General features: G+C 36.1%; 1 long non-coding RNA gene across 3 annotated transcripts in view; it reads right to left on the reverse strand.

Annotated features, from left to right (window-relative positions):
* Positions 1–17788, reverse strand: part of LOC140635760 (uncharacterized) — a 192280-nt gene that overhangs the window by 55715 nt on the left and 118777 nt on the right. The window contains exons 16-17 of one of the 3 annotated variants that reach the window (XR_012033096.1): positions 7333–7397; positions 4427–4589 (exon numbers count right to left, since the gene is read on the reverse strand). This is a non-coding gene — a long non-coding RNA (uncharacterized lncRNA). Of the gene's footprint in view, positions 1–4426; positions 4590–6342; positions 6641–7332; positions 7398–17788 lie in introns of those variants that run through there. The other 2 variants (XR_012033097.1, XR_012033098.1) reach the window with 2 other exon arrangements.

Here is a 17788-nt window from a genome sequence, read left to right on the forward strand (position 1 = left end):
ATATCTATACCACATCTTCTTTATCCATTCATCTGTCGAAGGACATTGTGGCTCCTTCCACAGTTTGGCTATTGAGGACATTGCTGCTATAAACATTGGGGTGCAAGTGTCCCATCGTTTCCCTACACCTGTAATACCCAGTAGTGCAATTGCTGAGTCATAGAGTAGCTCTATTTTTAACTTCTTGAGGAAACTCCACACTCTTTTCCAGAGTGGCTGTACCAGCTTGCATTCCCACTAACAGTGCAAGAGGGTTGCACTTAGGAGAGAGAGAATCTTAAGCAGGTTCCATACCTACTGCAAGCCAGACAGGGGGCTCCATCTCATGACCCTGAGATTGTGACCTGAACTGAAATTAAGAGTTGGTTTCTTAATCAACTGAACTACCCAGACACCCTAAGAGCTTGTATATTCCTTATCTTATCAACTATTGGATACTTTAAATATCTTTTACTGATATATCTTATTTGCTTTTATATTATCTAGTTAATTATTTCTATTGTAGAGGAACATTTTAATTTTAAATTTGATCTTGTATCAAACTTGCAGAACTCTTATCCATTCCAATAGTTTATCTATTGATTCTATTAGGTTTTCTCTATTGATGAGGGTATCATCTGCAATCAATGGCAGTTTCAACTTTTCTGTTTAATCTTTATACATTCTTTTTTTTTTTTTTTGTCTTAATGCACCATCCAGAACCATAACAGATGACTGAATCTGCTTCATCTATCAATTGGCTTGAATGTTTGGCCATACTAATCAGTTCTTTTACATTTTGTTTACTTTTATGTGATTTATTTTACATTTCTGAGGTAAGTATAATAAAAAGTCTAATTACTGTTGGTAATTTATCTACTTTAAGCAAGCTTTGCTGTTGCTGTCCATATTTTAAGTGTATAAGTTGTTTGGTATATATCGTTCTCAGTTCAGTACCTACCTAATCTATTATTCCCCTTACCAAAATATACCTTTTTTCTTTTATGATTTTTTTACTTATGTGCTTAAAAATTTACTATGAAATTCTTTGAATATTTGGAAGAATTCATTTTTAAAATGACATAAACTTATTTGTATGCATAATTTCATTTCTTTGATATTTATTGAACCATTCAAGTTTTTTGTTTCTTCTTAAATTAGTTTCAGTAAGTTGTATTTTTATTTAAGAAACTATTTATTTCAAATTACTTTTACATTTTTCCCCATAATTGTATTAATATTCTGCAGTATTTTTTAAAGATTTTATTTATTTATCCAACCCAGAGAGAGAGCACAAGCAAGGGAGCTGCAGAGAGAGAGAGAAGCAAGCTTCCCACTGAGTAGGGAGCCCGACGTGAGGCTTGATCCCAGGACCCTGGGATAACGATCTGAGTCAAAGGCAGAAGCCTAACTGACTGAGCCCCCAGGTACCCCAATATTCTTTAGTATTCTTATAACTTACGTTGCATATAGGTCCTCATTTTTGTTCCTAATCTTGCTTTTATTTCTTCTCCTTTTCTTGATGGACTTCAAAGCCTTATCAATTTTATTAGTCTTTTTGATTTGTTATTACTGACTTCTGTATCTAGTTTTCTATTAGTTATTACCCGCTTTTATTTTTATTATTTCTATACTTCACATTCTCAGGTTTACTGTGTTTTCTTTCTATCCAAAGCAATTTTATACAGAAAAGAAAAAAATTAGAGGATTTATATTATCCGACTTCAGGACTTACTCTAAAGCTATGACATATATATTTTGATGGAACAAAATTGACACTTCTAAAATAGACTATACAACTAATCGAAGCCTAAGTATCTGTCCTTCAAGAAGGGAATCACAGAGTAGTGACTGGAGAAGGCCATAGGATCAAGAGAGGTTTCTTTTCTTTCTTTTCTCCCCCAGCTTTGCTGAAGTATGAATGACTAATAAAATTGCAAAATGTTTAAAGTATACAATATGATGAATATATATATACATATATATGTATGTGTACATATATGTATGTGTATATATACACATATATATATGTGAAAAGATTACCTTCACTGAGTTAATTAACACACCCATCACCTCATATTTCTGCCTTATTTATTTGTTTATTTATTTAGGTAGAACATTTAAATTCTACTCTCTAAGAAAATTTCAATTATACAGTATAGTGTTACTATGGTCACCATGTTATACATTAGATCTTCAGACTTTATTTATCTTACTCTTCTTATAACTAAAAGTTTACATCCTTTTCCAATCTCTCTCTATTTCCCCACCTCCCAGGGGCACCTGGGTAGCCTCAGTTGGTTAAGCATCCAACTCTTGATTTCTACTCAATCGTGATCTCAGGATTGTGAGACTGAGTGCCACATCAGGCTCTCTGCTGGATATGGAGCCTGCTTAAGGTTCTCTCTGCCCTTCCTCCACACTTTCTAAAAAAAAAAAAACAAAAGACAGCCTATTTCCTCACCCCCCAACCATGGCAACCACTTTTCTACTCTCCATACCTATATAAGTCTGACTTCTTTTTTTAATATATATATTTTACATATAAGAGATACTATGCAATATTTATCTTTCATTTTCTGGTTTATTTTACTTATAATGTTCTCCAGGTTTATCCAGGTTGTCACAAATGACAGGATTTTCTTCTTTCTTAAGGCCAAATAATAATCCAGTGTGTTTGTGTATGTATGTGTGTATGTGTATATATTACGGACATTTACGATGTTTCTATACCTTGGCTATTGTGAACAATGCTGCTATTAACACGAGAATACAGATCTCTCTTTGAGATAAAAAATGCCCATGTCCTAATCCCCAAAATCTGTGAATATGTTATTTTACATGGCAAGGAGGAATTAAGGTAGCTTATAGAATTAAGGTTACTAATCAACTGACCTTGAGCTAGAGAAGATTATCCTGGATGACCTAGGTGAGCTCAGTGGAGTCAAAAGGGTCCTTATAAATAAAAGAGGAAAACAGGAGGCTCAGAATCACAGAGAGATTTCAAGATGCTATACTCTTAGCTCTAAAGATGAAGGAAGGAGTATAGCTGGTTTCCAGAAGTTGGAAAAGATAACAAAGCACATTGTCCCCTAGAGCCTCCAGAAAGAATACAGCCCTGTTGACACCTTGGTTTTAGCCCAGTAATACTCATTTCAGACTTCTGACCTCCACAACTGCAAGATAATGTGTTCATGTTGTTCTAAGTCACTGAGTTTGTGGTAATTTGTTAGGGCAGCAATAGGAAACTCAATGTAAGGTGAAGGTTCAGTAAACAGTGGCAAAAGTTTAAAATACTGCTTGTGAGGATTAGATGAGGTAACTGATCAAAGTTGGAGGTTTAGAAGGAGTTAAGCAGGTAGACATGGGAGAAAGAATATTCCAAATAAGGAGAAGATCATGAACAAAATCAGGAAAACAGGAAAGCTCAGCATATACAATAATCACAGCCTGAAACTTACAATGTTAAGATAGGAGCCTGGTAAATAATATAATATGTGTATTATATATTATATGTGTAGACACACGTAAATTACTTACATCGTGATCAATGACAGTAATAGAACCAAAACTCAGGGTATATTCCAATGAGTCACTCTTATTTGTAACTCTCCTTTGAAGTATGACCAATCTAGATCTTGCTCAAAACTAAACAGTAGCTTTTAAAAAAAGAGTTTAAATAATTCCCTTTGAAATATAAATTCCTTAAAAACTAATGGTTATAAGGATGGCATGTTCTGAGTTTTCATTTCAACTCCACCATTTATAAGATGTGTGAGCTTCTGCAAGTTATCTCTTAGAACTTCAACAGCCTTATCTAAAATGAGGAGGGTAATTACACTTGCTTCACAGGGGTTTTTGTAAGGTTTAAGTAAGATGATGCACGGAAAGGAAATGTCACAATGCTAGCTACTTTCACTATTGCTATTTTTATTCTTGTGAAGAGTTTCTCCTAGAATGTCTCCTAGAACTCAGGCAGTTAGCTGGTTTGGAATGTTTCTGCAGCAATTTTTTTCTGCCTCTGACTTTGAACAGTAACTGACAATAGACGAATTTGTTTTCATTATACCTGAACTGAGTAACATAACTGGCACCAAAAACTATGCAAGAAATTGTCATTTTCAAAGGCAACCACAAACAGTGTGGCATCAGAACAGACTAATTAGCTGCAGGAATTATGTAATATAATTCTGAAGGATTTCTTCTTTGGTAGGACAATAAAATTCTTTATTCTCAGGAACTGTGCCAAACAGAGCTACTATTTATAATTTACACAATGACACTGAACTTTATAGATGAAAGTCAATATGTAGTGAGTGAAAGAAATAAGTGTTATGAGAGTGTGCCAGAGCATTAGAGTTACACTTTGTTGTATAAGTTAGTGAAATAACTTTATTCCTTAATAACTCCTTCTACAACAGCCTGGGCTATGTATTCAATCCCTTACCTTAAGCATAACTGAATGAGAAAATATTTCTTGCTTTCTGTTGTAAATGGAAGATAAAGTATCTGAGCTTGATTTAGCCCTTGAGATACCTTTGGCATCCATGGTTGCACAAAGGACATACAGACATGAAATCATCACCAGATAACCCAGAAGTCACAGAAACCTAGGGGAACAGAGGACTTGATAAATTTATACATCTTTATTTATAAATATTTAAAATAATTATTGGCAATATCGATTTTTTGCTAATCAACCTGGAAATGGTTATGTTTGTATGTGTGTATATACACAATAACAACTAAAAAGAGAGAAGAAGCAATGTACAATTTAAATTTCTTTTCTTGAATTCTGTAGTTTTTAAGAATGCTTCACTTGTTTTACTACAGACACCATTTGAATCTTTATCTAATAGGTTGTGAAATAGTGTTCAAATATTTAATGAGTAGAGTTAGAGGTTCTGTAGAGATTTTACAGGGAACCTTGTTGGGTTTTCTTCACCAACACTTAAATTACTAGACAGTATGCAGTTTGACTTCAGGGATGATACCTGAATACTGATACTCATGCTTGTGTTTCTAGCCCCTAGCTCAGTGTCTGGCACATCGGATTTGGATGAATGGATACCTGAGTGAATTAGTGAATGACTACTCGCTTGAATCAAGTGATAAAGACAGGACTAATTAAACAAGACGATTGCTTCCTGAGGCTCTTAAAGGCTTAAATAAAAACAATGGTTGCAGGTTATTTAATGAGGAATCTACTTGAAAGATGGTGTTCAGAAGCCCTATAGTTCTGGAGACCAAGCAATATAAGGCAGTAGTGGCTGGATCATCAAGCAGGTTGTCATGCTGCTCATGCAAGCCTTCTTATTGGATGCAAATCTCTAGATAGGTCTTCAAGTCAAAGGGAATATAACATAGAATTTGGTCACTCTCATTCTTTTAGTGTATTCATTTGCTATTTCATTTCTTTCCATGTTTCCTGCCTGACAAGAAAGAAGAATTACCACATCAAAGCCTGCAACTCTCCTGAATCGTGACGAAAATTTGAATTTAGTGTTTGAAGAACATGAGAAAAGAAGAGGAGGAGAATAGTCATGGATTTTTCTGGTCATTAACTGCATTACATGTTGGGCTGGTCACAAAAACCATCTGACCTTTATTTTCCTAATGTGTAACTTGAGAATGTAGAATTAGATATTCATTGAATTCCCTTTAAATTTTATATTCAGTGATTTTAGCTAAATATATGCTATTTGGGGGGTAAATATAAATAGCATGGTAGTTAAGACCTACCTTTATTTCCTCCTCTGCTAATTTGGCAAAAACTTCTCTAAAGTAAAGAGATTTGCTCCCCCTCCCCTTAATTTGCTGATTTATTGTCATCTGTGCATGTAATGGGACTCAGAATGATCAATGGGTCCACAGTTCACCCCAGCCCTCTGCTGGAGACCTGAAACAAAGATGAGAAAGAATGCAGAGGACAAGAGTCTGGTCACCTAACTTCTCCAAGAAAAACAGTAACAGAGGACAAACTAAATCTCCACTGGGCTATGTCTGGTGGGGAGCATCTTACATTGAGGAAGATGGGGTTAAAGCAAGAGTGTAATCAAGAAGATGACCAACAAGACAGATGAAAATGAGGAACGAAAGTGGATTTGCGGAAAGAAATCCACCAGTGAATTTCAGAGAACTGGAGAATTAGAGAAGAAAGAAAGGAGATTGTGGTCAATTTTTCTGTGAACTATATGCTTAAATTTATTTTTTAAGAAAAAAAGCAAATGTTTCATTTCTAAATTTCTTTTTCTTAAAAACAAATGTTTTACATGTTAGAATAGTTTTAGATTTTTAGAACAGTTGCAAAAATAATACCAACAGTTGGCATGTATCCCACACTCAGTTTCTCCTGTTAACATTTGAGATTGCTGTGATACACTTATCACAACTAATGAATCCATATTGATACATTATTATTCGCTAAACCATGTTTTATTAAAATTTCACAAGTTTTTCTGAATAGCCTTCACCTGTTTCAGGACCCCATGCAGGATACATTACACTTAGTTGTCATGTCTCCTTAGACTCTTCTTGGCTGTGATAGTTTCTCAGACTTTCCTCGTTTTTGATGATCTTAACAGTTTTGAGAAGTATTGGTCATGTATTTCATAATGTCTCTCACTTTGTTTTTTTGTCTGATGTTGTTCTCATGATTTCACTGGGATTATAGGTTTTGGAGAGGAAGACCACAGAGGTCAAGTGTCATTCTTATCACATCATATCAAGGGTATATGCTATCAACAGGACTTACTGCTGATGATGTTAACTTTGATGGCCTGGCTGAAGCAACATTTGCTAGATTTCTCCACTGTAAAGTTATTTCCTCCTTTTTTTTCCCCCTGTATTCTTTGGATGCAAGCCACTAAGTGTAGTTCACACATGAGGGGTGAAGAGTTCTATCCCACCTCCTTGAAGGAGCAGTATCTACATAAAATATTTGGACTATTTTATGGGAGATTTGTCTTTTCTCTCCTATGTTAATCATTTAAATTAGTATTTGACCCATTCTTTATTTGGGGTTATAATCCCAAGGTTATGAATTTTGCTGCCTAAAATCCTTTATGTAGTTGAATTTATTTTCTTGAACATACCCCTCTGAGGGACGCATAACTCCTCAGGCTGCTTTTGACATCTTTTCTATGAATCTAAAAGACTGACTTGGGAAAGGCTCCTTCTGTGTCATTACTTTTTACACTCAGGTACATATTATAATATATTTGATTCATAATTCAGGAACCAGGACATTTCTATCATGGTAATAAACCATCGATTTTAGACATTCCATTCAAAGAAATTACATGCAAACGTTATGACCCCTTGACACTGGGAATTTTAGTTGTTAGACCTTACCGTGTAAGGGTGTGATGACCTCAAGGAGAGTGGTTGAGACAAGGCTTGCTAGTGTCCTTGGCAGGCTGTAACATAATCAGGACATGATCATTGAGTATATATGTGTGTACTCACCTTTTGTTCCTCTATTATTAGTCTGTTTTAAACATAAATTTAAGATTTGATGCCATTCCAATAACCTTGAAACTTATTTCAAAAGACAGCAAATAAAATATCTTGAAAAATGCATATTAAGATGGCTGTTTTTAAAGTGTGTCAGCAATACCAAATGTACAACTTAAAATTACACATCCCCATGATTTTTTTCAATATCATTGACTATACTCCCTATGCTGTACTTTTTACCATCATAAGTTATTCATTTTATAGCTAGAACTTTGTACCTCTTAATCTTCTTCACCTATTTTGCCTATCTCCACTTGATATTATTTTTAGTTGTTGTATCCATCAAGGTATGTTAACTGCTATAATAAATAACCTCATTTCAGTAGGTCAACACAATAAAGGTCTATTTCTCAGCCAAGTGAAGTCTGATATAGATACTTCTGATCAGGGAGCTCTCTGTATGACTCTCCATCCAGTCCCATGAGTGGGAAAGAGAGAGCATACACTCGATCACATGCAATGTTTTAGGGGCAGGGCCTGGGAGTAGCCTATATTACTTCCACCTCTGCCTCCTTTCCATTGGCCAGTAATCAGTCCCACAGTCCCACAGAGGTGCAGAGAGGACTGGAAAATCCAGTCCCAGGGATAAACAGATTTTTGAACACAGAGCATTGTGCCTGCCAAAGCTGCTTAAACTATTTTCCTGAAACGAAGGTAGATTTCAACATAATTCTTTTTTCCTTCATAATTTTTCTTACTACTCACTCTTTTTTTTTTTTTTTTTTTAAGATTCTCTTCTTTTACCTCATGATTTGGTATCCTCTGTGACTCTATCCTTAATCAAGAGCATCTCTTCCCAGCCTGTGCTCTCCCTCAGTAATCTTGTTCATTTCCCTGGCTTCAACTGCTGGGGATTCCCACCTTCATTTCTACCATCCATATTTCTCCTTTGATCTGCTGGTTTGTATTTTCAAATGCTGACTAGGCCTATGTAGATGGCTCAGAGGCTCTCAAACTGAGCATATCCCAGGATAACTTTATTATCTTCCTCCTAAATTATATTCTTGTTTATCTCTTTTTGCTATTTCTGGGAATAGACCAATTTCAAAGTGGTTTCTCACGCGATAAACAGGGATCATTCTAGGTTTTTTTTTTTTTACTTCCTTTTCATAACACATCTGATTTTTATGTTCTTTAATCTTTATGCCCTAGGTAGTTCTTTAAATTTCTCTTTTGTCCATAATCACTGCTAAGTGCTTAAATTTAGGCTTTATTGTCTCTCATCCAGACTGTTGTAATCACCACCTAACCATTATTACTCTCTTAAAAACCATCTCCTGATGTCAGCCTCCATTTGGCCACCAAAATCATATTTTTAGATATAGACCTGATCAGCCCACTCCTGACCTAAAATCTTTCACTGTCTCCCATCTGATAAAAGCTATTAATCTTCTCTCAAAAGAAAAAATGAGACATGTGACAAATGGCCAGCCTTCCCCATATTTCCAACCCCATCCTCACTTCCCAGCATGACTATTCTCACCTCATCAACAACCAGGACAGTAAGGGAAAATGTCAGTAAAGCTAACTCAGGATGTAAATGGTAGAAAGTAAAAACAAGCTAAATATCGTTTAGGGCAAACCACTGATGAGATGCCATGAAAACCAATTATGAACCCCCGACCCAAAGGGCCACTAGCAGTGCTAAAGTTGAAGTTCAGCCATAAAAACAACACTTGAGGTCAGCCAGTACCAAAGCATGCTGTTAATGAAAAAAGCCTGAGGCAAGTGGCTCCAGGAAATTTGGGCATCCACAGCTAGTCTTTATTGGTTGATTACTGGGCTAGTGTATGTTTGAGGGAGAGACTGGGAAAAGAAAAAAAAAAAAAGAATGATCCCAAAGCAGTATGTTAGGTAGATTGAATTTAAATTCAACTCTAAGTGAAATGAATTGAAGCAAAATCAATATTATATATTCCTAATGCGCAGAAAATACAAAATATAAATTAGCTTGAAGAACTCTTCCCTTTGAAATGGAATGGGGCACAGATATAATTTGAAAGGAGACTTCTAAAAAAATGAGACTTCTGTTTAGAAATGAAAAGTCAAATAATTCTCATCATTTTTATATTTGCTACTCTTTTATAGTGTGGATAAAGGACCTTAAGTAACAAGGTTAGAAACCTACCCATACTATGAACTAGCTTTCAGTTCCATTTACTAGAACACTATATTCCTGTCTAGAGGTTGAAATCTTATAAACAACAGATTTCTCACAGAGAAATTGAAGATCAAAGTATAAGAAATGTTTAGTGAGGGTCTGCTTCATGATTTGTACATGGTCATCTTCTTTCTGTACCGTCACATGACAGAAGGGGCATTGGAGCTGTCTCGGGTCTTTTACAAGAGCACTAATCTCTTTCATGAGGGTTTTACCCTTATGACCTAGTCATCTCCAAAAGGCCGCATCTTCAAGTACCATCACACTGAGGCTTAGAATTTCAACATATAAATTTGGAAGTGCAATAAACATTCAGTTTAATACGTATACCATTGGACAGAGCTTAGACACAAGACCACACATACCTACAAATGAAGATGTGAAATGGGATCCTATTATTTAAAGAAAAATTGATATGAGGGTGTACTTAGTGATAATATCACATTCTAATGTTTTACTCTGTTCCCTATAGCTGTTACCGAGTATGTTCTCCTTTCTCTACATTTCCTTAAAATTAGAGAATACCAGATAATTCATTTCTGTAATGCAACTACTGTATATGATGATCCTGTTATACTATGGTTTATGTGTTTCTTCCATTAACTTTCTATTAGTTAAGGTTCTCCAGAGAAACAGAACCAACAAGATATAAATAGATGATAGATGATGATAGATGATAGATAGATAGATAGATTAGATAGATAGATAGATAGATAATAATTTATTTTAAGAAATTGGCTCACATGATTGTGGCAGCTAGCAAGGATAGGCCAGAGGCTAGAGACCCAGGAAGAGCTGATGTTGCAATTCAAGTCTGAAAGCCATCTGCCGGCAGAATTTTCTCTTCCTTGTGGAGGTCAATCTTTTGTTCTATTCAGGCGTTCAACTGATTAGATGAGGTCCAGCCACATTATAGAGGGCAGTCTATTTCACTACAAGTTCACCAATTTAGATGTTAATCTTACCCAAAAGCACTCTCACCTAAAGATTTAGAATCATGTCTGAGCACACATCTGGATACTATGGACCAGCCAAGCTGACACATGAACAACCATTACAAACAGGATACAAACTTTTTAAGAGAATAGGATGTAAACTCTTAAAAAATTAAATATTGAGAATAAATCCATTGGTACACACTTTAATACAATATATAAGACATATAATGACAAATAAAATTGACAAAGAAATTAGAAAAGTCAGATCAAAAGACTTTCCAAAAATATATAACAGCAAGCTCCGAATACAAATCCGAATTTCTGGCGGCACACCTGAGAGCTAATTCTTCTTTTCACTTAAACTCATCTCCTCAAACCAATTCTCTGTGCATCATAATACCATAGCCATTATTTCTAACTTTAGTTGTAAAAAATCATTTTCTCAGATAAAATAAATATTACTCATTAAAAATGTGTATATCTTTCAGTATTTGAAATATTCTTGGTGTTCCAAATTTATTCTTTCATTCTATAATCTAATATTGATTTAGGTCATTTAATACCTATTTTGCATAAAGCAAGATGAAGCAAGAATTAAGATAAAGTTATCACCTTCAATAAACAAAATTTGAAGAGAGATAAGATCTTTGCAAAAATATTTTTGTTAACACTTTACTTATTTATTTAGAGAGAGAGTATGAGCTAGGGGAGGAGCAGAGGGAGAGGGAGACAGAGACTCTGAAGCAGACTCTGCACTGAGCGTGGAGCTGGTCGCGGAGTCCATCTCACAACCTCGAGATGATGACCTGAGGCAAAATCAAGAGTCAGATGCTTAACCAACTGAGCCACCCAGGTACCCCTGCAAAAGTATTTTTAATGTAACAAATGTGATGTTATAACATAAGACAAATTCTTTGAAAGTTCAGAATAAATTTTGAGTATCTGAACATTTTCAAACCTACATTACTGATATTACTTTGTAAAGCAAGCTTAGAATAATACAAAGGTGATTATATCTTTTTTTTTTATAATACCACTAATTACTTCCTCAGCTGAAGTTCTATATCTGCCTTTAGAAACTAAACTTGCTTTGAATTCTATGAGTTTCTTCAGGTTTATTCAGTCCAAAGTGGCCAGTCCTACTTTCAGATTCCAAGTGAAGAAAACCAGGAAGTTTGAAGAGACCACTGGTTATAATTGCTCCATGGTAGCCACATCACATAGCTACTGTGCACTGGATGCCCAAAGGATGCTTGTCCACTTGTAATGAATTATTTGCTGGTCCTTGCTGCATTTCTTTTAGGTCATGATCAAATATTCAGTCCCTACATCTAAAACATGACCCCAACATGTTTCTGGCTTGACCAAAAGTAGTTTCTACCATGTCCACATTTTGTGGATATGTGCCCCTAAATGCAAACTTCAGTGTCAAAAACTGAGATAACAGTTTTGCACATTTCTCAGGAGAGTTTGGAGTCCTTCCTGCCAGCAGACTTCAGTTAACATCAACTTTGTCTAATGAAGATATTCTAATAGCATTCAAAGTCAAAAGAGATGGGGTCAGGTTCTCCATTCTTCACTCTCAGAAATCTCTTTGGCTCTTATGTAAATTTTCCTACCTCTTCCCCAAACATGCACTCTGCCTACCAAAAGGTATTGTGGGGAGCTGTTTTAATTTAGATACAAGTATCATTACACATAGTTATTATCTTCCCTAACATGTGAATGTGTCTTAAAATTACTTTGCACTTTGTGTTTGCTCTCTGGAAAGAAATGGGCAAAAGACATGAACAGAAATTTCACAGAGGAAGACAGAGACATGGCCAACAAGCACATGAGAAAATGATCTGCATCACTTGCCATCAGGGAGATATAAATCAAAACCACAATGAGATACCACCTCACACCAGTGAGAATGGTGAAAATTAACAAGACAGGAAACAATAAATATTAGAGAGGATATGGAGAAAGGGGAACCCTCTGCACTGTTGGTGGGAATGTGAACTGGTGCAGCCACTCTGGAAAACTGTGTGGAGGTTCCTCAAAGAGTTAAAAATAGATCTGCCCTATGACCCAGCAATTGCACTGCTGGGGATTTACCCCAAAGATACAAATGCAGTGAAACGCCGGGATACCTGCACCCCAATGTTTCTAGCAGCAATGTCCACAATGGCCAAACTGTGGAAGGAGCCTCGGTGTCCATCAAAAGATGAATGGATAAAGAAGATGTGGTCTATGTATACAATGGAATATTACTCAGCCATTAGAAACGACAAATACCCACCCTTTGCTTCGACGTTGATGGACCTGGAGAGTATTATTGCTGAGTGAAGGCACCACGTTCAAGGCAGAGCCTGGCCAGTGTACAGCAGGTGCTCAACAAATAATATTTGGTGAATTGATGCAAAGGAAAGGAAATAGGACCCAGAACCAAGATGGTTAGGTTGAAACACAAGCAAAAACACTCTCCGTAGACCTTGGCACGTTGCTTACTTTCTGAGCTCATTTTCCCCACACTGTCAAAGAAACAGGGTAAGCACCAGTAATTCTTTTAGTTGGGCATCAAAGAGAATCAGATGATGGGGCCCTGGGGTGGCTCAGTGGCTACCAGGTCCTGGTTTCAGCTCTGGTCACGGTCTCAGGTCATAAGATGAAGCCCGGCCTCAGGCTCCATGCTGGGCATGCAGCCTGCTTAACACTCTGTCCCTCTGCCCAGCCCTCATACTCCCTAAATGGATGGATGATAGATGATAGATAGATAGATGATAGATAGATAGATAGATAGATAGATAGATAGATAGATAGATAATGGATAGATAGATAATAGATGATAGATAGATGATAGGTAAAAAATAAGATCTTTTTTTACAAAATCTTTTAAAGAGAATCAGATGAAACAGAAACAGTGGTGCTTCTCAACTGTGGGCTTTATACCACATCTACTCGTTAATCAATTTTGTTTTGACGTTTTAAGTCATATATAAGGAAAAGTTGCTAGTGTTTTATATACAAACTGTATGTACTTAAGACGCGGCCTGTCTTAAATAACAAGGCATCTGGCTGAAACCTCTTTTATCTTAACACTCTAGGCAAAAGTTGTACCAAAGAATTAACCCCTCCAAAGAATTAGAACAGAGATATTTTGTGAAGAATAAAACTTACGAATGATAAGAAACAAAACAAAAAAACCAAAGTTGTACTCTGATATTACCTAGATTGTTAACTTAGCATATATGGTCTCCTTAAGACCATATTAGATCTTGGGTATGAGGGTTGCTATGAAATTGGTGTGATATACATCTCAGTTTAAAGTCACTCAACTGGGCAACCTGGGTGGCTCAGCGGTTTAGCGCAGCCTTCAGCCCAGGGTGTAATCCTGGAGTCCCGGGATCGAGTCTCACTTCAGGCTCTCTGCATGGAGCCTGCTTCTCCCTCTGCCTGTGTCTCTGCCCCTCTCTCTCTCTCTCTCTCTCTCTCTCTCTCTGTCTCTTATGAATAAGTAAATAAATACATAATAAATAAATAAATAAATAAATAAATAAATAAATAAATGATAAAGTCACTCAACTAAGCAATTTGCCGAGAATGGAATGGAAGCTCAGAGAAGCTTTCTTTCAGAAAGGCAAATGAAGCTAATGTCTTTGTATAGCAGAAGGGAAAAATGTGATTGTTAAGTTAGGTGTCTGTTGCCTGGCCGAAGCACATCATATCTATACTTTCTCTCCATCAACAGCAGCCTTGTAAATCAGAAGGATAATTTTCTACTTCATTTAAGGGAAGGTAAGAAACTGGGTACCTGGAACTTAGTGAGAAAACTAAGTAGTGAAGAAGCTGAAGACAAAAGACTGTAACAATAAGGAAGTTAAATTTTGTAGTAGTAGTAAGTGACTACTTAGTGAAGCCATTAAAAATCTCAGTACGGTGGAAAAACCCCCAAAAAAGTCTTTGATCAAGTTGAGGATGAGCAGTTCTTTCCAGATTAGAAAGAGATTGGAGCTGAAGTTGACTTGACAACAGCTAAGGATCATTAACAAAGGTACAGAAATGTCTTTGAGTTTAATCTTGCTTTCAATTTGTCATTTACTTTATTTATTTTTTTCTTTTTTTTTTGTCATTTACTTTAAAAGTAATAATTGTATTTCATCATTCTGTCCAATGTTTATGCTTTACTATGTTAGTAAGATTACATTTTAATGCATTAATATTAAAGTGTACACCCCTACAACATAATTGAGGCACTACCCAGCACTTTGTGGTAACATATTTGATTGAAAATCATCCAGAATAAACGAGCTAACTTTTGATGACTGGTCTTTCAAACCCATAATGGATCCTGTGAAGAGGCAGCTAATGTCATGCAGATTAAAGGTGGAAAGAATTCTAAACTCTATCAGAGATTTATGTTATGTTTGCAATGTAAATTTTTTTCCTGTTTATCATATAAATATTGTTTATAAAACAAACACATAAATAACACATACTTTATTTTTTAAAAATTGATATCTGGATAATTGTTTAGGTTTCTGTAGCAAGCCCATATTTTTGAAACATATATTTATCTGCTTAGTATATTTTGTGTTCCTGATAAAAACTGCATTTTGTTTTGCATTTGCACACTGAATTATCAGACCTTGGTTTGTGACCGTTAGTAACTCTGGGTTGCGTTGACTTAATGGAATCGAAGTATGTGGCATTACTGAGGGATTAATGGCCAGCTAAGACAAGCCATGGTATAATGATCCACAGGAATTATCTTTACCAAGGTTATTATTGCTTTCTAGTGCTGAAATTCAGAGTAAGAAAGGTGAAATAAAACAAGACGGTTTCAATTATTACAGACACAACAAGGGATTATTTCTAGGAAATGAATGAGACAGATAAGTCAATTTGAATGATAAATAATATTCTCAGTGCTCCTTTTATGTGAAAATTTTGTAGCATCAGTTCTTCCCACACCAAAGTATTTACTTCACTAATTCTCTGGAGAAATATGAGTTGAAATAAAGGAACTAAAGTACTTAACTCAAGTATTGTGATACTTGAGGAATTGGTCAAGTCATACTTCTGTACTAAATAGACTTCCATACAAACACATCTTTTAATATAGTACACATGAGAAAAAATAATTATTTTGTTTTTATTTATTTTTTATTTTATTGATTATTTTCCCTAAATCTGTGTCTCTTAGGTACTTAAATGTAGTGTTAGAGATTCAATAATGACATTTAATATCCCAAAATATCAAACATCACATTTTTGGCTTTGTTGGAACTATTTGGGATGACCCAAACATCCATTTGCTTGTGATTGGAATTCAGTCAATTTAGTGTGGAAATAGTGGTTAACTTTTAAGAATAGTTTTATTCATAGATATTGAGGAATGATTTGTAACCTATTTGTCATGGTTTGGATGATGAAATCTTCCACACCATAGCTCAGGGCAAGGGGAATAATAAAAAGATCTCTGGTTGGTGCCTGCTCAGCTTCACCAGACAATTGAAACGTAGGCCATAAGCTGGAGAAAAGGCACATGTGATTCTCTGGATCCCAGCAAGTCTACAATCAACCAGCAAGGAAAATGTAGGGAAGCAGAATTTTCCCTGGAGTGCACAGGCAGCAGCAGATTTGGTTTATAGTAAGATCCTTTTAGGAGCGAAACTGGCCTGTGTAACCACCTGTCGTCTCCTTTGAATGACATGTGTGCTAGTTTTCAACAGCTTTAAGCCCAAGAGTAAGAGCTTGCAAAGTTTGTTTTTTTTTTTCAGTCATTTAAAATACATACTTAAATAAATATTGTATACTTAAATACAGATGTATATACATATGTACATGTATGTATTATATATTTTTAGATAAATGTGCATATATACATATGCATATATATTTCCAACTCCGAGAGTGGCATAAATTTACAAAGAGATTTTCACCGTGGTTCTACATTAGTGGAGGAATCCATCTTATTACTATCAAAGAAAGAGTTAATGGAATCTTTTCCTGCAAAGTTTTTTAAAGTAACTTATACGTCAGAGGTGAGAAATCAGACAATCAGAGGCTATCCCAAGCAAGACTATGTCACCTTTGATATCTTGATGAACAGTGCTTACCTTCTCCTTTGTTTTTATCTTCCTATCTCATGTATCTTTTCTTTTTTTTCTCTAAAGATTGAGACAGAGAGAGAGAGAGAGAGAGAGAGCAGAGGGGAGGGCAGAGGAAGAGGGAGAGTCCCAAGCAAACTCCACTCTGAGGACAGGGCCCGAAATCATGACCCCAGCCAAAACCAAGAGTCAAAGCCCAACTCATGTCTCTTTTCTATAAACTTACCATAAAAATAAAAACTTCAATGCACTCTTCTATACTATGCTATGTGACGATGTGCTGGGGCTCTGCAAATCCTGTGTTCCCTTTGCCCTCTGCCTCCCTATTGGTTTCCACCAATCATGGCTACTAAAGAAATACTAGAAGACATGTCCTTCCTGCTCTCTTCCTGTTCTTATCACTGTTGTTTTAGCAATGGCCCTCCAGCCTGGGATGGACAACTGGTCTCTCGGTTTCCTGCTTTATTTCAGCATTCTTAGAACTAACTTGAATGGTTCACTTTTAGAGATATAGGTACCAGCACCACATGAGAGATCCTCCCAGAACCTGATGGGTAGCAGCCACCCCTACTTTCCCCTACTTTCCTCTGCCTCCCCCGGCTCCGGTCCTGAGTTTCAGCTTCTGGGGCCATAAAGATAGGATTTTGTGAGAGACTAGATGTAGGGGAGAGATGCAATCGGACAACCTTAAGAGTCTGGTCTGGAGAATTGGTGGCTTCCTGCAGTCATTCCTTCTTTGTTACTTCAGTGTCACTCTTTGGTTTTTCATTTCTCTGATGCCTGTATAACTAACCACCTCCTCATGTTAAATTCTCATTGTTGAAATGCCCATGTTTCTGTTTTCCTGGCTGGACCCTTACTTATAAACCAGTTACCTAGAAAACCATTGTCTTTCAGTGCCTCAAAGAATCAGATGAACCAGCTTTAACCGCGTAGACTTAATTAGATTCCTCAAATATGTAGGCACAGGATATTAGGAAAATTATGAGGCAGAAAATCCAGGGATGGCTGTCAAGGAACTATCTCCTTATTTGATCACTGAGTTCTAGCCACATTGGTCATATTGCAGTTTCTCAGATGCTTCATACTTTCCTGGG

Source organism: Canis lupus, chromosome 6 (assembly GCF_048164855.1).
Source record: "Canis lupus baileyi chromosome 6, mCanLup2.hap1, whole genome shotgun sequence".
Classification (NCBI taxonomy): Eukaryota; Metazoa; Chordata; class Mammalia; order Carnivora; family Canidae; genus Canis; species Canis lupus.